Source organism: Phyllobates terribilis, unplaced genomic scaffold, assembly GCF_046119375.1.
Source record: "Phyllobates terribilis strain yellow unplaced genomic scaffold, ASM4611937v1 Scaffold_4__5_contigs__length_816908805, whole genome shotgun sequence".
NCBI classification, from domain to species: domain Eukaryota; kingdom Metazoa; phylum Chordata; class Amphibia; order Anura; family Dendrobatidae; genus Phyllobates; species Phyllobates terribilis.
The window spans coordinates 674,348,444-674,370,465 of NW_027362764.1; the positions used below are offsets into that span (position 1 = coordinate 674,348,444).

At 46.5% G+C, this 22,022-nt stretch overlaps 7 pseudogenes; all 7 read left to right on the forward strand.

The window, feature by feature from the left end:
- Positions 1-5,811: 5,811 nt before the first annotated feature.
- On the forward strand, positions 5,812-5,931 carry LOC141268871 (5S ribosomal RNA; annotated as a pseudogene).
- A 941-nt stretch (positions 5,932-6,872) lies between these two features.
- LOC141268274 (5S ribosomal RNA) lies at positions 6,873-6,991 on the forward strand (annotated as a pseudogene).
- A 621-nt stretch (positions 6,992-7,612) lies between these two features.
- On the forward strand, positions 7,613-7,732 carry LOC141267850 (5S ribosomal RNA; annotated as a pseudogene).
- A 1,681-nt stretch (positions 7,733-9,413) lies between these two features.
- On the forward strand, positions 9,414-9,533 carry LOC141269315 (5S ribosomal RNA; annotated as a pseudogene).
- Positions 9,534-10,474: 941 nt separating this feature from the next.
- Positions 10,475-10,594, forward strand: LOC141267635 (5S ribosomal RNA; annotated as a pseudogene).
- Positions 10,595-11,214: 620 nt separating this feature from the next.
- Positions 11,215-11,334, forward strand: LOC141267460 (5S ribosomal RNA; annotated as a pseudogene).
- A 939-nt stretch (positions 11,335-12,273) lies between these two features.
- On the forward strand, positions 12,274-12,392 carry LOC141269895 (5S ribosomal RNA; annotated as a pseudogene).
- Positions 12,393-22,022: the final 9,630 nt, after the last annotated feature.

The following is a 22,022-nucleotide window of genomic DNA, read 5'->3' on the forward strand; positions in this document are numbered from 1 at the left end:
CCCACATCACCTAGTATGTCGGTTTCTCGTATGTCAGTCATGTCTCCTCCCATGTCAGGTTTCTGTATGTCCGTCTCTTGGTCAGACCCAAGGTCACCTTCAGTTACAGACACGTGTCTTACTTCTTGTTCATTTTCCACATTACAGTCAGAATCAGTATCACCGTCTGACACTTCTACACTATTTTCCTGCTTAGAAATCTCTAACACAAGACTATGAAAAAAATCTACCAAATGTAGAATATTTCTCAATTTCTGTTTGTCTCTATTTACCAATTTAGAAGTTAACTGTAAATTCTGCAATTCACATTCTTTGTATAAACTGAGCCACAAAACTTCTATGTCATCTCCTACATTACCTTTGAAATTAATATTACTTTGTTTAGCAAAAGAAGAAATTATATCCATATTTTGCTTACCTTAAGATTCCTTGGCTTCTCTTTATCAGCACGTCCTGTCTTCAGTTCGTCTGATTCTTTTCCTGTGTGATTCTGTTCCTTGTTAGTACCTCTGCTTCCTGTCTTTCCTCAGTCTGTAGGTCCTTTCTACTTCTCGTGACAAACTAGTGAATTTACTGACACGTGAACAACAGCTGTTCAGCTCGTCAGGACTCCCCACTTGTTCACGGAAGAAATTCACTTGCTTAATTTAAAAAACAAAAAAACAGGACTGGCTGGTAGTGTTGAGCCACCCCCGTAGTGTTCGGGTTCGGTTCGGTTCGTCGAACACCGGGATGTTCGAGGAACTGTTCGGCGAACTGTTCGTCGAACACCTTAGAACACCGTCGAACACCGTTAAAACCAATGGCAGGCAAACAAAAACACATAGAAACACATAGAAAACACCTTCAAAGGTGTCCAAAAGCTGACAAACTGCTCAGAAGACGCTTTCTTTAAAAAAGCCGGCCGGCAATTCAGCAGCGGCATACACCGGTACCCGACAATTTAGACAAGAAGGAATAGAGCCTCACACATAGATTAGATAGATAGAAACATGTCAGTCACATATATATGAAGTACAGTGACTGTGTTGCTTACTGTACTTGTCATTTAGTGTAAAGGATTTATTAAAAAATATAATAGTGTTTTCATGCACTGTCTCTTTAAAAAAGCCGGCCGGCAATTCAGCATCTGTACCCGACATTTTATAACAGACAGAATAGAGCTTCACACATAGATTAGATAGATAGAAACATGTCAGTCACATATATATGAAGTACAGTGATAGTGTTGGTTACTGTACTTGTCATTTAGTATTAAAATAAAGGATTTATTATTAAAAAAAATTGGCGTGGGGTTCCCCTTAATTTTAGTCTCTAGCGGAGGTTAAGCAGACAGCTGGGGCAGATGTTTGAAGCCTGGGAAGGGGGTAATACCCACGGAGCTTCCCATCAAGCCCAGGTTAGTAATGGAGAGGCGTCTAAAAGACACCCCCATTACTAACCCCATAGTCAAAGTTAAAAGAAAACACAAACACCCAGAATAAAGTCCTTTAATTGAAATAAAGACACAATCCTTTATTGTTCTAAATTAAACCATACTTACCATCACGCCCATTCCAGCTGAAGCCAACGATCTCCTGCAATAAAAGAAAAATAATAAAGCAACATCATCCTTACCTTTCCATGGTTCCCACGACAGCATCAGCTCTGCTACATCGAGATGACAGGCTGGACCGCAGCAGAACGCCGCCATCCAGCCTGTCATCCCGCAGACACTGAGAAGCGCAGGCATGCTTGCGCTCTGCAGTGTCTGGCTGTGACGGCATAAAGATGAGACGAGTTCATGTCCAATGAACTCAGCTCACCTCCTGCACGTCACTGACAGCGTGGGAGAATTCTCCTGCACTCAGCGCTTCAGCGTGAGAATTCTCCCACGCTGAAGCGCTGAGTGCAGGAGAATTTTCCCACGCTGTCAGTGACGTGCATAAGGTGAGCTCATGTCCAATGAACTCAGCTCACCTCCTGCACGTCACTGACAGCGTGGGAGAATTCTCCTGCACTCAGCGCTTCAGTGTGAGAATTCTCCCACGCTGAAGCGCTGAGTGCAGGAGAATTTTCCCACGCTGTCAGTGACGTGCATGAGGTGAGCCGAGTTCATTGGACATTAACTCGGCTCATCTGGATGCCCTCACAGAGAGACACTGTGGAGCGCAAGCAAGCCTGCGCTTCTCAGTGTCTGCGGGATGACAGGCTGGATGGCAGCGTTCTGCTGCGGTCCAGCCTGTCATCTCGATGTAGCAGAGCTGAAGCTGTCATGGGAACCATGGAAAGGTAAGGATGATGTTGCTTTATTATTTTTCTTTTATTTCAGGAGATCGTTGGCTTCAGCTGGAATGGGCGTGACGGTAAGTATGGTTTAATTTAGAACAATAAAGAATTGTGTGTTTATTTCAATTAAAGGACTTTTTTCTGGGTGTTGTGTTTTTTTTAAATACTTTACTAGAAATTCATGGTGGTCATGTCTAATATTGGCGTGACCCCATGAATTTTGGGCTTAGGGCCAGCTGATAATGACAAGCTGGCCCTAACCCCTTTATTACCCAGTGAGCCACCGCATCAGGGCCCTGGATGAGTTGGGTACAGCGCCAGAAGATGGCGCTTCTATGAACGCGCCATTTTCCAGGGTGGCTGCGGACTGCAATTTGCAGCGGGGGTGGCCCAGAAAGCTTGGGCCTCCCTGCGCTGCGGATTCCAGCCCCCAGCTGCATAGTTGTACCTGGCTGGACACAAAAACAGTGCGAAGCCCCACGTCAATTTTCTTTAAATTATTTCATGAAATAATTAAGAAAAAAAGGGCTTCCCTATATTGTTGTGTCCGGCCAGGTACAAATAGGCAGCTGGTGGTTGGGGGCAGCCCGTTCCTGCCTGCTGCACCTGACTGGACACAAATATAGTGCGAAGCCCCACGTCAATTTTTTTTTAATTATTTCATGAATTTCCTGAAATAATTAAAAAAAATTGAAGTGGGGCTTCGCACTATATTTGTGTCCAGCCAGGTACAGCAGGCAGGAACGGGCTGCCCCCAACCACCAGCTGACTATTTGTACCTGGCCGGACACAACAATATAGGGAAGCCCTTTTTTTCTTAATTATTTCATGAATTTCATGAAGTAATTAAAAAAAAAATACGTGGGGCTTCGCCCTATTTTTGTGTCCAGCCAGGTACAACTAGGCAGCTGGGGGCTGGAATCTGCAGCGCAGGGAGGCCCAAGCTTTCTGGGCCCCCCCCGCTGCAAATTGCAGTCCGCAGCCACCCCGGAAAATGGCGCGTTCATAGAAGCGCCATCTTCTGGCGCTGTACCCAACTCATCCAGGGCCCTGGTGCGGTGGCTCACTGGGTAATAAAGGGGTTAGGGCCAGCTTGGTATTATCAGCTGGCCCCAAGCCCAAAATTCATGGGGTCACGCCAGTATTAGACATGACCGCCATGAATTTCTAGTAAAGCATTTAAAAAAAACACAACACCCAGAATAAAGTCCTTTAATTGAAATAAACACACAATTCTTTATTGTTCTAAATTAAACCATACTTACCATCACGCCCATTCCAGCTGAAGCCAACGATCTCCTGCAATAAAAGAAAAATAATAAACCAACCTCATCCTTACCTTTCCATGGTTCCCACGACAGCTTCAGCTCTGCTACATCGAGATGACAGGCTGGACCGCAGCAGAACGCCGCCATCCAGCCTGTCATCCCGCGGACACTGAGAAGTGCAGGCATGCTTGCGCTCCTCAGTGTCTCGCTGTGACGGCATCCAGATGAGCCGAGGTCATGTCCAATGAACTCGGCTCACCTCATGCACGTCACTGACAGCGTGGGAAAATTCTCACGCTGAAGTGCTGAGTGCAGGAGAATTCTCCCACGCTGTCAGTGACGTGCATGAGGTGAGCCGAGTTCATTGGACATGACCTCGGCTCATCTTTATGCCGTCACAGAGAGACAATGTGGAGCGCAAGCAAGCCTGCGCTTCTCAGTGTCTGCGGGATGACAGGCTGGATGGCAGCGTTCTGCTGCGGTCCAGCCAGTCATCTCGATGTAGCAGAGCTGGAGCTGTCGTGGGAACCATGGAAAGGTAAGGATGATGTTGCTTTATTATTTTATTTTTATTACAGGAGATCGTTGGCTTCAGCTGGAATGGGCTTGATGGTAAGTATGGTTTAATTTAGAACAATAAAGAATTTACACTAAATGACAAGTACAGTAAGCAGCACTGTCACTGTACTTCGTATATATGTGGCTGACATGTTTCTATCTATCTAATCTATGTGTGAAGCTCTATTCTTTCGGTTCTAAATTGTCGGGTACCGGTGTATGCCGCTGCTGAATAGCCGGCTTTTCATGTTTCACTGTGAGCACTGTTCCCATCGATTTGGGCAATCACTGTAATGCCACAACCACCATGGCTGTGGCATTACAGTGAGTGGCAGACAATCCCTGCATGATTGGTGCCCTAAATAGCGCCAGACATGCAGGACACGCTTTTGGTGCACGAACAGTTATCGAACATAACCTCGAACAGCCGAATTTTTTGCAAATCGTTTGGGTTCGTCAAACAACTCGAACACCGCCCAAAACAGCTCGAATTTGAGATTGGCGAACAGTTCTAGTCGAACACCGCTCATCTCTACTGGCTGGCTCACCATTGTAAAATAATACTCTTCCTGTATTATTTTTTTCTACTGAGGACTTCTCAAAGTATCAATATCACGATATTCTTATAAAAAAATGTATCTATTTATTCTTGGATTGTCCATTAAAAAGAATCAGATTGCAGCAGGTACATACAATAATTAGTTATAAAGTAATTGTCCATTTGTCCATAATTAGCTTAATTGTTGAGATTCACCCATCTTTCCTTGGATCCTGGCTGGTAAATCATGTCTTTGTCCAGCATGTGTCCAGGCCTACATGTCATCTGCTTCTCAGCATGAAGATTCTGTGTCTTGTGGGGTGGGCAGAGCAAGAGAGCCCCCCCTTTCTGTACCATGGGCTTTTATAGCCAGTCGTATGGACACCTGTTCTACATATGGTAGTGAACCAAAAATACACACACAAATAGCGCATGTCAACTAGACACGATGGCTGAGGCATAGAACTCAGAAAAATGATTATCGATTAACATTCCAAATGAATTTCCATAATTAACCATTTAACAGAGACCGCCTGGGAATGCCAGGTGCTGTAGGCTTTTGCTTTTTCCTTCCTTCCACCAGCAGGGGGCACTCTCTTCTATGCCTTTTTTCCATTCCCTTTCACAAGTGCACACATTCATTCTCTTTTCTTTTTTTCATTTGCTTTCTCTCTTGCGCTATTTCATCTCTGCAAAATGCCAGCATCCTTCTGATCACCGTGGGCCTCCAGCATTGTTGCTTCTTTACTTTTAATACTAGGCTCCTTTTCACCAGGACCAGCGTCTCCCGGGTGGCTGGAGGCAACCACCGGTAACCCCATGCAGAAGGCCTTTGCAGGCAACACGACCCTCCCCCCTGAAGAGCAGCTCAAAGTCGCTGGCAACCATCTCACCCTCTTCCTTCATTCACCCCTGGACGTCTCGCTCAGCCCCCAAGTTACGGGTCCAGCTTGCTCTTTCTGTCACATTACCGCGATGAAGGGTTTAGCCTGCAGGAGATCCTGCGCCGAGCCATTTTTGAAGACACCTGATGCGGCGGGTGAATCACTGCTAAATAAACCACACCTGTAGGGACGGCACAGCCTTTGCATGGACCTTTCGGAGCCCGCCCCGTCACGGCCAGATTGGTCGCCACCAAGCGATCATGACAAAGGCTGGCCGGGTGATGGATCAAGCAGCGTCTACTGGCCATACCACCTTGGATACGCCTGATCTCGTCTGATCTCGGAAGCAAAGCATGGCTGGGCTCGGACAGTTCTTGGATGGGATACCTCCTTGGAACACCGGGTGCTGTAGACCATTTTGATGACGTTTTGCCCTACTGCCCAGCTCGGCTAGCATGGAACGGCGCCTTACCGGACACCGACCTTAAGTAACTTAGATGATGGAAGCCCCAAGGCCTCTGAGCCAGTTGGCAGCTAAGTACGCTACCCCGCCGCCTTCACGCAGGCCTGACACCGAGCTCCTTGCCACGGCTAGGAGTGCTTATTGACTCCGCAGCTCGCCGTGTGGAAATGATGGCATTAAAAGCACCCAGTGCCGTGAAGGGGCCAGGCTTTCAGCAGGTGCCCAGGGAAGGCTTTGGATGCCGGCCGCCTAGCGAGGGCAAGCAGAAGTAACATGTTTCTCTGCAAAGAAGCTTGTGTAACCAAGCCAGACGGCTGACAAAGAGCTAACCTCAGTTCAAGGAAGGCAAGGAAGGTGTGGAAGGAATTGGGGAGGGGGGGGTGATTCCTGCTAGGGCCCTGAAATCATAAAACAGGCAGGAGATTCTGACGCATGGTGACGGAGAGGTTGTAGGGGCAGATAGGTGGTGTTGTCACATGACAGCACGTGTGCATGCTGGCTTGTGTGTGAGAGTGCGCATCCTAGGTGTGGCGCGCTGCAGACAGTCAAAGGGATTGTTCCCTTTCATTAAAAGTTAATCCCCGGCTGCAGGCTATTAGATAGCAACTAACCGCGCTCTACTCACCCTACCCGGGTCTACCGGTGAGTCTCGCCTCTGCTCCCGACCTGTGGCATTGGCCGTGAAGCTGACGTTCCGTCGACAGCGCTGCAGCCGATCAGTGAGCTCAGCGGCTCTGAGTGGGGCGTTGTGTCTACAAGACCTTTTAAGGAAGCCAGCAAAAAAATTGAAGAGAAGGGAAAGCACAAAAGGACCTGGTCTTGCTGAGCACTGGAAAGGGCAGCCGGCAGCCAGACTTCAAAGTAGAAAAGCAGCAAGTGAGAAGCTTGTATCTGCCTATGGCCACACTACCCTGAACATGCCTGATCTTGTCTGATCTCAGAAGCTAACCAGGGTTGGGCCTGCTTAGTACTTGGATGGGAGATTGCCTGGGAATACCAGGTGCTGTAGGCTTTTGCTTTTTCTTTCCTTCCACCAGCAGGGGGCACTCTCTTCTATGCCTTTTTTCCATTCCCTTTCACAAGTGCACACATTCATTCTCTTTTCTTTTTTTCATTTGCTTTCTCTCTTGCGCTATTTCATCTCTGCAAAATACCAGCATCCTTCTGATCACCGTGGGCCTCCAGCATTGTTGCTTCTTTACTTTTAATACTAGGCTCCTTTTCACCAGGACCAGCGTCTCCCGCGTGGCTGGAGGCAACCACCGGTAACCCCAAGCATAAGACCTTTGCAGGCAACACGACCCTCCCCCCTGAAGAGCAGCTCAAAGTCACTGGCAACCATCTCACCCTCTTCCTTCATTCACCCCTGGACGTCTCGCTCCGCCCCCAAGTTATGGGTCCAGCTTGCTCTTTCTGTCACATTACCGCGATGAAGGGTTTAGCCTGCAGGAGACCCTGCGCCGAGACATTTTTGAAGACACCTGATGCGGCGGTTGAATCACTGCTAAACAAACCACACCTGTAGTGACGGCACAGCCTTTGCATGGACCCTTCGGAGCCCGCCCCGTCACGGCCAGATTGCTCGCCACCAAGCGATCCTGAGAAAGGCTGGCCGGGCGATGGATCGAGCAGCGTCTACTGGCCATACCACCTTGGATACGCCCGATCTCATCTGATCTCAGATGCAAAGTAGGGCTGGGCTTGGATAGTACTTGGATGGGAGACCTCCTGGGAACACCGGGTGCTGTAGACTATTTTGATGATGTTTTGCCCTACTGCCCAGCTCGGCTAGCATGGAACGGCGCCTTGCCGGACACCGACCTTAAGTAACTTAGATGATGGAAGCCCCAAGTCCTCTGAACCAGTTGGCAGCTAAGTACGCTACCCCGCCGCCTTCACGCAGGCCTGACACCGAGCTCCTTGCCACGGCTAGGAGTGCTTATTGACACCGCAGCTCGCCGTGTGGAAATGATGGCGTTAAAAGCACCCGGGGCTGTGAAGGGGCCAGGCTTTCAGCAGGTGCCCAGGGAAGGTTTTTAATGCCGGCCGCCTAGCGAGGGCCAGCAGAAGTAACATGTTTCTCTGCAAAGAAGCTTGTGTAACCAAGCCAGACGGCTGACAAAGAGCTAACCTCAGTGCAAGGAAGGCAAGGAAGGTGCGGAAGGAATTGGGGAGGGGGGGGTGATTCCTGCTAGGGCCCTGAAATCATAAAACAGGCAGGAGAGTCTGACGCATGGTGACGGAGAGGATGTAGGGGCAGATAGGGGGTGTTGTCACATGCGAGCACGTGTGCATGCTGGCTTGTGTGTGAGATAGCGCTTCCTAGGTGTGGCGCACTGCAGACAGTCAAAGGGATTGTTCCCTTTCATTAAAAGTTAATCCCCGGCTGCAGGCTATTAGAAAGCAACTAACCGCGCTCTACTCACCCTACCCGGGTCTACCGGTGAGTCTCGCCTCTGCTCCCGGCCTGTGGCATTGGCCGTGAAGCTGACGTTCCGTCGACAGCGCTGCAGCCGATCAGTGAGCTCAGCGGCTCTGAGTGGGGCGTTGTGTCTACAAGACCTTTTAAGGAAGCCAGCAAAAAAATTGAAGAGAAGAGAAAGCACAAAAGGACCTGGTCTTGCTGAGCACTGGAAAGGGCAGCCGGCAGCCAGACGTCAAAGTAGAAAAGCAGCAAGTGAGAGGCTTGCCTGACCCTAAGGCCACACCACCCTGAACAAGCCTGGTCTCATCTCATCTTGGAAGCTAAGCAGGGTCAGGCATGGTTAGTACTTGGATGGGAGACTGCCTAGGAATACCAGGTGCAGTAGGCTTTTGCCTTTTCTTTCCTTCCACCAGCAGGCGGCACTCTCCTCTGTGCCTTTTTTCCATTCCCTTTCACAAGTGCACACATACATTCCCTTTTCCTTTTTTCATTTGCTTTCTCTCTTGCACTATTTCATCTCTGCAAAATACCAGCATCCTTCTGATCACCGTGGGCCTCCAGCATTGTTGCTTCTTTACTTTTAATACTAGGCTCCTTTTGACCAGGACCGGCGTCTCCCGCGTGGCTGGAGACAACCACCGGTAACCCCAAGCAGAAGACCTTTGCAGGCAACACGACCCTCCCCCCTGAAGAGCAGCTCAAAGTCACTGGCAACCATCTCACCCTCTTCCTTCATTCACCCCTGGACGTCTCGCTCCGCCCCCAGGTTACGGATGCAGCTTGCTCTTTCTGTCACATTACCGCGATGAAGGGTTTAGCCTGCAGGAGACCCTGCGCCGAGACATTTTTGAAGACACCTGATGCGGCGGGTGAATCACTGCTAAACAAACCACACCTGTAGGGATGGCACAGCCTTTGCATGGACCCTTCGGAGCCCGCCCCGTCACGGCCAGATTGCTCGCCACCAAGCGATCCCGAGAAAGGCTGGCCGGGCGATGGATCGAGCAGTGTCTACTGGCCATACCACCTTGGATACGCCTGATCTCGTTTGACCTTGAAAGCAAAGCAGGGCTGGGCTCGGACAGTACTTCGATGGGAGACCTCCTCGGAACACCGGGTGCTGTAGACCATTTTGATGACGTTTTGCCCTACTGCCCAGCTCGGCTAGCATGGAACGGCGCCTTGCCGGACACCGACCTTAAGTAACTTAGATGATGGAAGCCCCAAGGCCTCTGAGCCAGTTGGCAGCTAAGTACGCTACCCTGCCGCCTTCACGCAGGCCTGACACCGAGCTCCTTGCCACGGCTAGGAGTGCTTATTGACTCCGCAGCTCGACGTGTGGAAATGATGGCATTAAAAGCACCCAGGGCCGTGAAGGGGCCAGGCTTTCAGAAGGTGCCCAGGGAAGATTTTGGATGCCGGCCGCCTAGCGAGGGCCAGCAGAAGTAACATGTTTCTCTGCAAAGAAGCTTGTGTAACCAAGCCAGACGTATGACAGGAGCTAACCTCAGTGCAAGGAAGGCAAGGAAGGTGCGGAAGGAATTGGGGAGGGGTGGGGTGATTCCTGCTATGGCCCTGAAATCATAAAACAGGCAGGAGGGTCTGACGCATGGTGACGGAGAGGTTGTAGGGGCAGATAGGGGGTGTTGTCACGTGCGAGCACGTGTGCATGCTGGCTTGTGTGTGAGAGTGCGCTTCCTAGGTGTGTCGCACTGCAGACAGTCAAAGGGATTGTTCCCTTTCATTAAAAGTTAATCCCCCGCTGCAGGCTATTAGAAAGCAACTAACCACGCTCTACTCACCCTACCCGGGTCTACTGGTGAGTCTCGCCTCTGCTCCGGGCCTGTGGCATTGGCCGTGAAGCTGACGTTCCGTCGACAGCGCTGCAGCCGATCAGTGAGCTCAGCGGCTCTGAGTGGGGCGTTGTGTCTACAAGACCTTTTAAGGAAGCCAGCAAAAAAATTGAAGAGAAGGGAAAGCACAAAAGGACCTGGTCTTGCTGAGCACTGGAAAGGGCAGCCGGCAGCCAGACGTCAAAGTAGAAAAGCAGCAAGTGAGAGGCTTGTCTACGCCTACGGCCATACCACCCTGGACACGCCCTGATCTTGTCTGTTCTTGGAAGCTAAGCAGGGTTGGGCCTGGTTTGTACTTGGATGGGAGACTGCCTGGGAATACCAGGTGCTGTAGGCTTTTGCTTTTTCCTTCCTCCACCAGCAGGGGGCACTCTCTTCTATGCCTTTTTTCCATTCCCATTCACAAGTGCACACATTCCTTCTCTTTTCTTTTTTTCATTTGCTTTCTCTCTTGCGCTATTTCATCTCTGCAAAATACCAGCATCCTTCTGATCACTGTGGGCCTCCAGCATTGTTGCTTCTTTACTTTTAATACTAGGCTCCTTTTCACCAGGACCAGCGTCTCCCGCGTGGCTGGAGGCAACCACAGGTAACCCCAAGCAGAAGACCTTTGCAGGCAACACGACCCTCCCCCCTGAAGAGCAGCTCAAAGTCACTGGCAACCATCTCACCCTCTTCCTTCATTCACCCCTGGACGTCTCGCTCCGCCCCCAAGTTACGGGTCCAGCTTGCTCTTTCTGTCACATTACCGCGATGAAGGGTTTAGCCTGCAGGAGACTCTGCGCCGAGACATTTTTGAAGACACCTGATGCGGCGGGTGAATCACTGCTAAACAAAACACACCTGTAGGGATGGCACAGCGTTTGCATGGACCCTTCAGAGCCCGCCCCGTTACGGCCAGATTGCTCGCCACCAAGCGATCCTAAGAAAGACTGGCCGGGCGATGGATCGAGCAGCTTCTACTGGCCATACCACCTTGGATACTCCTGATCTCATCTGATCTCGGAAGCAAAGCAGGGCTGGGCTAGGACAGTACTTGGATGGGAGACCTCCTGGGAACACCGGGTGCTGTAGTCCATTTTGATGACGTTTTGCCCTACTGCCCAGCTCGGCTAGCATGGAACGGCGCCTTGCCGGACACCGACCTTAAGTAACTTAGATGATGGCAGCCCCAAGGCCTCTGAGCCAGTTGGCAGCTAAGTACGCTACCCCGCCGCCTTCACGCAGGCCTGACACCGAGCTCCTTGCCACGGCTAGGAGTGCTTATTGACTCCGCAGCTCGCCGTGTGGAAATGATGGCGTTAAAAGCACCCGGGGCCGTGAAGGGGCCAGGCTTTCAGCAGGTGCCCAGGGAAGGTTTTGGATGCCGGCCGCCTAGCGAGGTCCAGCAGAAGTAACATGTTTCTCTGCAAAGAAGCTTGTGTAACCAAGCCAGACGACTGACAAAGAGCTAACCTCAGTGCAAGGAAGGCAAGGAAGGTGCGGAAGGAATTGGGGAGGGGGGGTGATTCCTGCTTGGGCCCTGAAATCATAAAACAGGCAGGAGAGTCTGACGCATGGTGACAGAGAGGTTGTAGGGGCAGATAGGGGGTGTTGTCATGTGCGAGCACGTGTGCATGCTGGCTTGAGTGTGAGAGTGCGCTTCCTAGGTGTGGGGCGCTGCAGACAGTCAAAGGGATTGTTCCCTTTCATTAAAAGTTAATCCCCGGCTGCAGGCTATTAGAAAGCAACTAACCACGCTCTACTCAACCTACCCGGGTCTACCGGTGAGTCTCGCCTCTGCTCCCTGCCTGTGGCATTGGCCATGAAGCCGACGTTCCGTCGACAGCGCTGCGGCCGATCAGTGAGCTCAGCGGCTCTGACTGGGGCGTTGTGTCTACAAGACATTTAAGGAAGCCAGCAAAAAAATTGAAGAGAAGGGAAAGCACAAAAGGACCTGGTCTTGCTGAGCACTGGAAAGGGCAGTCGGCAGCCAGACTTCAAAGTAGAAAAGCAGCAAGTGAGAGGCTTGACTCTGCCTATGGCCACACCAACCTGAACATGCCTAATCTCATATGATCTTGGAAGCTAAGCAGGGTTGGACCTTGTTAGTACTTGGATGGGAGACTGCCTGGGATTACCAGGTGCAGTAGGCTTTTGCTTTTCCTTCCTTCCACCAGCAGGGGGCACTCTCTTCTATGCCTTTTTTCCATTCCCTTTCACAAGTGCACACATTCATTCTCTTTTCTTTTTTTCATTTGCTTTCTCTCTTGCGCTATTTCATCTCTGCAAAATACCAACATCCTTCTGATCACCGTGGGCCTCCAGCATTGTTGCTTCTTTACTTTTAATACTAGGCTCCTTTTCACCAGGACCAGCGTCTCCCGTGTGGCTGGAGGCAACAACCGGTAACCCCAAGCAGAAGACCTTTGCAGGCAACACGACCCTCCCCACTGAAGAGCAGCTCAAAATCACTGGCAATCATCTCACCCTCTTCCTTCATTCACCCCTGGACGTCTCGCTCCGCCCCCAAGTTACGGGTCCAGCTTGCTCTTTCTGTCACATTACCGCGATGAACGGTTTAGCCTGCAGGAGACCCTGCGCCGAGACATTTTTGAAGACACCTGATGCGGCGGGTGAATCACTGCTAAACAAACCACACCTGTAGGGACGGCACAGCCTTTGCATGGATCCTTCGGAGCCCGCCCCGTCACGGCCAGATTTCTCGCCATCAAGCGATCCTGAGAAAGGCTGGCCGGGCGATGGATCGAACAGCGTCTACTGGCCATACCAACTTGAATACGCCCGATCTCATCTGATCTCGGAAATAAGCAGGGTCGGGCCTGGTTAGTACTTGGATGGGAGACTGTAAAATAATACTCTTCCTGTATTATTTTTTTCTACTGAGGACTTCTCAAAGTATCAATATCACGATTTTCTTATAAAAAAATGTATCTATTTATTCTTGGATTGTACATTAAAAAGAATCAGATTGCAGCAGGTACATACAATAATTAGTTATAAAGTAATTGTCCATTTGTCCATAATTAGCTTAATTGTTGAGATTCACCCATCTTTCCTTGGATCCTGGCTGGAAAATCATGTCTTTGTCCAGCATGTGTCCAGGCCTACATGTCATCTGCTTCTCAGCATGAAGGTTCTGTGTCTTGTGGGGTGGGCAGAGCAAGAGAGCCCCCCCTTTCTGTACCATGGGCTTTTATAGCCAGTCGTATGGCACACCTGTTCTACATATGGTAGTGAACCAAAAATACACACACAACTAGCGCATGTCAACTAGACACGATGGCTGAGGCATAGAACTCAGAAAAATGATTATCGATTAACATTCCAAATGAATTTCCATAATTAACCATTTAACATTTCCCCCTTTTTTGAGAATAAACGGACTTTAACTGAAATTTCTCAAAAGAAGATACATTCATCAATCATTTTTTCTTTCCTTCTTCCTTGGCAATATCATTAAATTTCCATAATAATAATAATAGTAATAATAGTATCAATATCGGATTATTGTTAAATAATGATGTGAATTCATGTTATGGTAAGCTGCGACTAATATTCATTTAATATGTATAATTATACTTCCCTATATCTAAATTGAAGCAATCGCGGGTTCAATCGTCATCATCTGATGTCATCGGGTCGTCGTCTCGTCTTCTTCTTGGTTCTTTTATAACACAGTCTTTAGATGAAAACTCCTTTGAAATAAATTACAGCATGTAGATATTGTACAGTCCATAATTGTGTTCATTATTGTTCAGTCCATAAACTGTACTCTTTATTAGAAAGATCATGTGTGTCAGTTGATAAGAAAACAAAGTCCATGGATGAAATGTAGCTTAAATATCTGTGCAGTGTCACCTGGACTTACGTTGGATCGTCTTTGGAATCTTCCGTGTGTCCGCACTGGTCTCGTGTCACTTTTGGAACAGATGTGACGTCTTTGGTCAGTAAAGCAAGGGTTAACTTGACACTTTCCTGCTTTATATAGCACCATAACCAGTACTCAGTCCTTTATATACAGGACACATATGCCAGGTATTACCTGTTCACCAGCTTTCATTGAAGCGTTGCAGGTTATAAGAAACCAGTGGAACGTGATGAAACTTGAACACAACACAGTACATATAGGATCATCGTCCTCTGCCGTCCTGGTGATCAGTGGTGTGAATTGTATTGTATGTAATGGACACTGTCTATTGTAACACTCAGCATTCACACCTGTTACCTTCTGAGACGTCCGGATATCAGTGGCTTCTTCTTGTAACTTTTGAGAATCTCTTTGATTTATAAAAATTAAAAGTCTTTATTAAGATAGAATTCATAATTGCGATGTCTTGATTGAAGTCTTCATTCCCTAATCTGATACCAAATCTGGCAGTTTTTCCTAACCTATAATATCACAGCGTACCTTAGCAATCAGTAATATCCATCTAATTATTATCAAAATATTAAAATAAATTATGTTTGGAATAATAAACAATAATAGATAATAATTCATTATCAATCAAGTTCTCCATATGATAGAACATTTTTATGTCATAGGTGTAATTTCCTTTTCCAACCCATAGGTGTCAGTGTATTTTGAAAAAACAAGTTTTTATATCTTTATTAAACCAATAATATCAAAGAATGTATACTCCTGAACCAAAATGAATAAATATATGAATGTATGAATGAATGAATGAATGAATAAATGAATGAATGAATTGTTGTGTTTACTGAGAAAATGTAAACATTTTTTTCCTTAGCAATATATATTTAATGAAGCAATACTCTTGTATTAGACATTACTTTATTAAATATTAATGTGTTTTCTCAATTGAGATATTGAACTCAAATAAAATCAAATGAGAATAAAAAAATGAAAAAAATAGAAAAATAAGAAGTATAAAGTAAGAATAAAATTTTAAAACTGAAAAATAAAATTAAGAGTAAAAATAAGAATAAAAATAAAAATAAGGCCTTTAAATTTTAATGACAAATGCAGAGTAATTATATTCTCCATAAAAAATACCCTTATATCTCCATTATCTGGATGATTTCATATTTGTCATAACCTTGTACCACCAAAAAATATTAAATTATGCAACTTTGCATGTAATACCCTTCTTAATTATACCATAGTACCTTATTATTATTTCTTCTTTATTAAAATGTGTGGAAAATAAGTATTGATCAAAAGTGATTATGTAATCAGGATCAAAAACACATTTTCCCCCTTAATACCAAAAATATTATTTTATAAAATTTATGTATATATCAGAGCCCAATTAAAAATAATTATTCTTCTAGAAATATTGTGCCTAAATTTCATATCGATGAGTAGCATAGATTTGACTAAAGAGAGGTGTGTACCTATTTAGGTAACCATTAAAAATAATATTATAGTTATTCAAGAATATTATCATGTGGAAAATTATTCTAAATATAAATTTGCTTTGTAAACCATTTTGATGTGTGGTTGCCCTTATCCACTATTAGTTAAATCAAGAAATAATAATTATTAAAGAAATATAGAAATATATATATGTAGATAATACCTAATTATGTATTATAATTTCCTCAGAATTAAATATATTTTTGTACCTTCACATAAAGAAACATTTTTTTTTTTTAAACATACAAACATACGAGGCCTCTGTCACATCAATCACACTTAGCAGCTGCTGATTTACTCATCTGTCACCTTCACTCTGACATTCACAGATCTGTTCAACTCAAACATTCCACATATGAAGTTTTAGATATATATATATATTTAACCCAAAATTGTTGTATCCCAATTTATTAATGCGCATTGCCATATCAATTGAATATCTTTATATTTCTTTGAATATTCCCCAAGTACATATTATATAATATGATAGTAAGTCACTGGAATTTCAGACACTTGAAAAAACTCTTGTCTTAGATTCTTTTTTCACTGGCTGCCCGGTCTTAAGTTACATCAGTTGAAAATAGAATGAATGGGATCCTATACTGTTAGCTCAAAGTTCAAAGGCCGCAGCTGTCACACGTCATGCTGTAAAGCTACTTTAATTTGCACGAACACTTCATGCACAGAAAATATTAGCAACACAAAAGAATTAATAAGTATTACATATATATTATAGTTCAACTAGATATATTGTTATTATTTTAAAATGTTATACACATAAAATCATGCAATTTTTTCACTTCCTGTGTGAATAAAGAAATAAATCCATTTTAGAGTTCTTTGATCAAATCCTGCTTTGGAATGAAAACTCTAAGGAAATATAAGAAAATAAAATTAAATATCAAATTCATACAGAAACAGAATTATTTAAATATCTTATACATACAGTGCCTACAAGTAGTATTCAACCCCCTGCAGATTTAGCTGGTTTGATAAGATGCAAATAAGTTAGAGCCTTCAAACTGCAAATGAGAGTAGGTTTTATGAACAGAAGCATAAATCTTACAAACCAAAAAGTTATGTTGCTCAGTTGAATTTTATTAAATTTTAAACATAAAAGTGTGGGTCAATTATTATTCAACCCCTATGTTTAATATTTTGTGGAATAACCCTTGTTTGCAATTACAGCTAATAATCGTCTTTTATAAGACCTGATCAGGCCGGCACAGGTATGTGGAGTTATCTTGGCCCACTCCTCCATGCAGATCTTCTCCAAGTTATCTAGGTTCTTTGGGTGTCTCATGTGGACTTTATTCTTGAGCTCCTTTCACAAGTTTTCAATTGGGTTAAGGTCAGGAGACTGACTAGGCCACTCCAACACCTTGACTTTTTCCCTCTTGAACCAGGCCTTGGTTTTCTTGGCTGTGTGCTTTGGGTCGTTGTCTTGTTGGAAGATGAAATTACGACCCATCTTAAGATCCTTGATGGAGGAGCGGAGGTTCTTGGCCAAAATCTCCAGGTAGGCCGTGCTATCCATCTTCCCATGGATGCGGACCAGATGGCCAGGCCCCTTGGCAGAGAAACAGCCCCACAGCATGATGCTGCCACCACCATGCTTGACTGTAGGGATGGTATTCTTGGGGTCGTATGCAGTGCCATCCAGTCTCCAAACGTCATGTGTGTGGTTGGCACCAAAGATCTCGATCTTGGTCTCATCAGACCATAGAACCTTGAACCAGTCTGTCTCAGAGTCCTCCAAGTGATCATGAGCAAACTGTAGACGAACCTTGACATGACGCTTTGAAAGTAAAGGTACCTTACGGGCTCGTCTGGAATGGAGACCATTGCGGTGGAGTACGTTACTTATGGTATTGACTGAAACCAATGTCCCCACTGCCATGAGATCTTCCCGGAGCTCCTTCCTTGTTGTCCTTGGGTTAGCCTTGACTCTTCGGACAAGCCTGGCCTTGGCACGGGAGGACACTTTCAAAGGCTGTCCAGGCCGTGGAAGGCTAACAGTAGTTCCATAAGCCTTCCACTTACGGATGATGCTCCCAACAGTGGAGACAGGTAGGCCCAACTCCTTGGAAAGGGTTTTGTACCCCTTGCCAGCCTTGTGACCCTCCACGATCTTGTCTCTGATGGCCTTGGAATGCTCTTTTGTCTTTCCCATGTTGACCATGTCTGAGTGCTGTTCACAAGTTTGGGGAGGGTCTTAAATAGTCAGAAAAGGCTGGCAAAAGAGATCTTTAATCCACACATGTGAAGCTCATTATTCTTGGTGCCTGAACTACTTCTTAATACTTTAGGGGGACCAAACAGAATTCTTGTGGTTTGAGGGGTTGAATAATAAATGACACTCTGAATTAACTTTTAACGTTTTAAAAAAACAAAAAAACAAAAAAAAAGTTGCTGCAGTGCATTTCCCACTTCCAGGCTGATCTACAGTACAAATGTCACAATGCCAAGTTAATTCCGCATGTGTCAACCACCTAAATCTGCAGGGGGTTGAATACTACTTGTAGGCACTGTATATTGGTTAGTTCTAATGTAATTCAAAATATTGCTACTTAAATTTATATATATGAAGTTCTAATTTATTAATTAATATATATATATATATATATTTTATAAACGTATATATAAATACAATTATGCGCAATCTCTACTTAGACAAGTGTATATATATATATATATATATATATATATATATGAACTATTAGAAACTATGTAACTACAATTTTACTGTATAAGATTATAAATAAATATTGAGACATTGTATTACATTTTGATACAACATTATAATTACAGTTTTTCCTTAGCCACTCCCTAAACCAAATCTTCTGTCTCTCTCAAATATCTCCAGGAACGCCCTATTTAGGAAAGACATTTTTCTATCCTTCAAAACCTCAGAGAACTGCCTGTTCTTCTGTCCACATTCCATGACGTCACTGTGAGTTGGTCGTCTCACCTGTCTCTGTCCATCAGTTTCAGCCATTTTCCTTTTTAGAGAATCACAGTTCTGACTGAGAATTAACTCATTCTGTGGAGAGATGGATCTTTGCACTGGCTGATATGGCTTATAACATATATGAAATCTTCTGCGTATTTGATAGAGTTCACTATAGGGATCACTCAGTCTAGAAGAGTTTGATATTGGCTTTTGGTAAGATTTTACCTTTCCTGGTTTTATAAATTTAGCTTGATTTATTTTCTTTTCACGATTCTCATGTTTTCTAACAAAATCCAGCATCTGCGCACATTCAAATAATGAATTTTTTTGTGATGCCATAACTTGGGAAACTGAATTTAGGAATTTGAATTTTTGTACAAAAGTTGTTATCATATGTTGTACTTTTCCATTTTTGATGAGAGCTTTGTACAACCGTTCAAATATGGACATTAATGTATATGTACATTCCTTCCTACCAATCCTTAGTTTCTGCAGATCTTCTATGTTGGGAAAATCCTTTGTGACACAATAAATCAAATATCTTAATCTGTCCAATCATTTTCCCATCCATTAGGAGAGTCATTTTCACAGGGCATTAAATGTAAACGTCTGGACAATGTCACAGGAATCCATATTTTAAATAATTGATTCCTCTCCTCATTGGATAAATCAAACTTATCAGAGAAGCTCTCAAATTGTAACGGGTCTGGGAGGCGGAACCTCTGAGCTACTATATAAGGGGGCGGTCCTTGTAAGGGAGCGGGTGGCGACCAGGGTAGACGGGCAGGCAGTCACAGCAGGTGACTGGGACAGTCTCTGAATGAACGGACAGGAGGTCACGGCAAGTGACCGGGGCAGTCTCTGGATGAACTGGCAGGAGGTCACGGCAAGTGACCGGGGCAGTTTCTGGATGAACGGGCAGGAGGTCACGGCAAGTGACCGGGGCAGTCTCTGGATAAACGGGCAGGAGGTCACGGCAAGTGACCGGGGCAGTCTCTGGATGAACGGGCAGGAGGTCTCTGGAATAGCAGGTGGTCACAGCACGTGACGGCAGAGCCTCCAGGAAGGCTAACAGGCAGGTAGCAGATGTGCGCTCCCAGGTGAGCGGCCAAGCTGGTCCATAGACAGACTGACAGGAGTAGGAAGGCAGACCGTCGGACCTCAGGCTAGCAAGCAGGTAGCAGGAATATCAGGCAGGAAACAGACAGCAAACTGGCAGGACTCTGGCAGGAATCAGGCAGGTTACTGGCAACGGGACCTGAGGGCTGAAGCAGAGTAGTGAACAGTGCAACAACATAGCTCGGGCACCTCCATTTTGGAGGAGGTGCCTTATAAATGGGAGGTCCTCCGGCAATTGGCCGGGGACTCCTTAGGACGGCGCGCGCGGTCCCTTTAAGAGCGGGGGAGCGCGCGCGTGCCCTAAGCACACTGCCGGGGAAGGAGCGCGTGCCGGAAGCAGCGGGGAGAGAAGCGCTGGAGGACGCCGCGCCAGGAGTGGGGAGGTGAGAGGGACGGCGTGTCTGCCTAGCACGGGCAGAGACGCCGATGCTACAGTACCCCCCCCTTTAGGCCCCCTCTTTTTTTGGCCAGAAAGAAATTTTTCAAGGAGAAGCGGGGCGTTGATGTTCTCCCTGGGCTCTCAAGTTCTCTCCTCAGGACCAAACCCCCTCCAATCTACCAGAAAAAAGGTCTTTCCTCTTACCCTCTTGGAGGCCAGAATACTCTCTACCTCAAAGACGTCATCAGCGGAAACCGGAGCAGGAGGGGCACCTGGATTATTGGAAAAAGAGTTAAAGACAACGGGTTTGAGGAGAGACACATGGAAGGAGTTAGGAATCCGTAAGGTGGCCGGGAGTTTTAGTTTGTAGGCCACCGGATTTATTTGCCTGAGGATTTCGAATGGGCCGATGAAGCGAGGACCTAACTTGTAGGAGGGTATCTTGAGCCGTACATGTTTGGAGGAGAGCCAAACCTTGTCTCCCGGACGGAATTGAGGCGGATCCAGACGTCTCTTATCAGCATATCTCTTCATCCGCTCGGAGGACAGAAGAAGTGCGGATCTAGTACTCTCCCAAATGGTAGAAAACTCGCTGACAAGAGACTGCGCGGCAGGGTTGTCCACAGAGGCGGAGACGGGAAACGGAATCTGGGGGTGCTGGCCAAAGACAACAAAGAACGGGGATTTGGAAGAGGACTCGCTCTCGTGGTTATTGTAAGAAAACTCGGCCCAAGGGAGGAGGTCCACCCAATCAGAATAGTGGGCATTAACAAAGTGCCGGAGATAGCTGCTAAGGATCTGATTGATCCGCTCCACTTGACCATTGGACTGAGGGTGGTAAGCGGAGGAGAAGTCCAGGGTGACGTCCACCAGTTTACATGTGGCTCTCCAGAAGCGCGAGGTGAACTGAACTCCTCGATCCGACACGATGTGGAGGGGTAGGCCATGAAGACGGAAGATATGGCGGATAAAGTCCTTAGCCAGCTCAGGTGCAGATGGGAGACCAGGCAGGGGAATGAAGTGGGCCATTTTAGAAAAGCGGTCAGCGACCACCCAAATGACAGTACACCCGGCAGAGACAGGAAGATCGGTAATGAAGTCCATAGCGATGTGTTGCCACGGGGAAACAGGTATGGGAAGCGGCAGGAGATGACCAGCTGGTAAGTGTCTGGGAACCTTGTTGCGGCCACAAGATGAACATGCAGAGACGAAGTCTACCACATCCTTACGCAGGGTAGGCCACCAGTAATGCCGGGAAATGAGTAGGAAGGTCTTTTTTTGTCCGGCATGGCCAGCAAGTTTAGAAGAATGACCCCAGTGAAGAACCTTCTCACGGTCAGGAGGCGCCACGAACGTCTTGCCGGGTGGAAGACGAGTCAAATCCAGGGGGGCCACATTCATCACCTTGGAGGGGTCGATAATGTGCATAGCCTCCTCCTCTTGGTCGGAGGACAGGAAGGATCGGGACAAGGCATCAGCTTTGACATTCTTGGCCGCCGGGCGGAAATGAAGGATGAAATCGAAGCGGGCAAAAAACAAAGACCACCGGGCCTGACGTGGATTAAGTCTCTGGGCATTTTGGAGATATGCCAGGTTTTTGTGATCCGTGTAGATGATCACCGGGTATAGAGCCCCTTCAAGCAGGTAACGCCACTACTCCAGCGCCAATTTAACAGCTAACAGTTCTCGGTCTCCAATGGAGTAATTGCGCTCAGAGGAGGAGAAGATTTTAGAGAAGAAACCGCAGGTTACCATTCTCCCGGAAGAAGACTTTTGGGTGAGCACCGCTCCGGCTCCAGAGGAGGAAGCATCAACCTCCAGGTAGAACTGTTTGTTGCAGTCCGGACGGTGCAGCACAGGGGCAGAGGAGAAGGCTTGCTTCAGGGAAAGGAAGGCCTCCTCAGCTTCGGTTGGCCATACCTTGGGATTTGCTC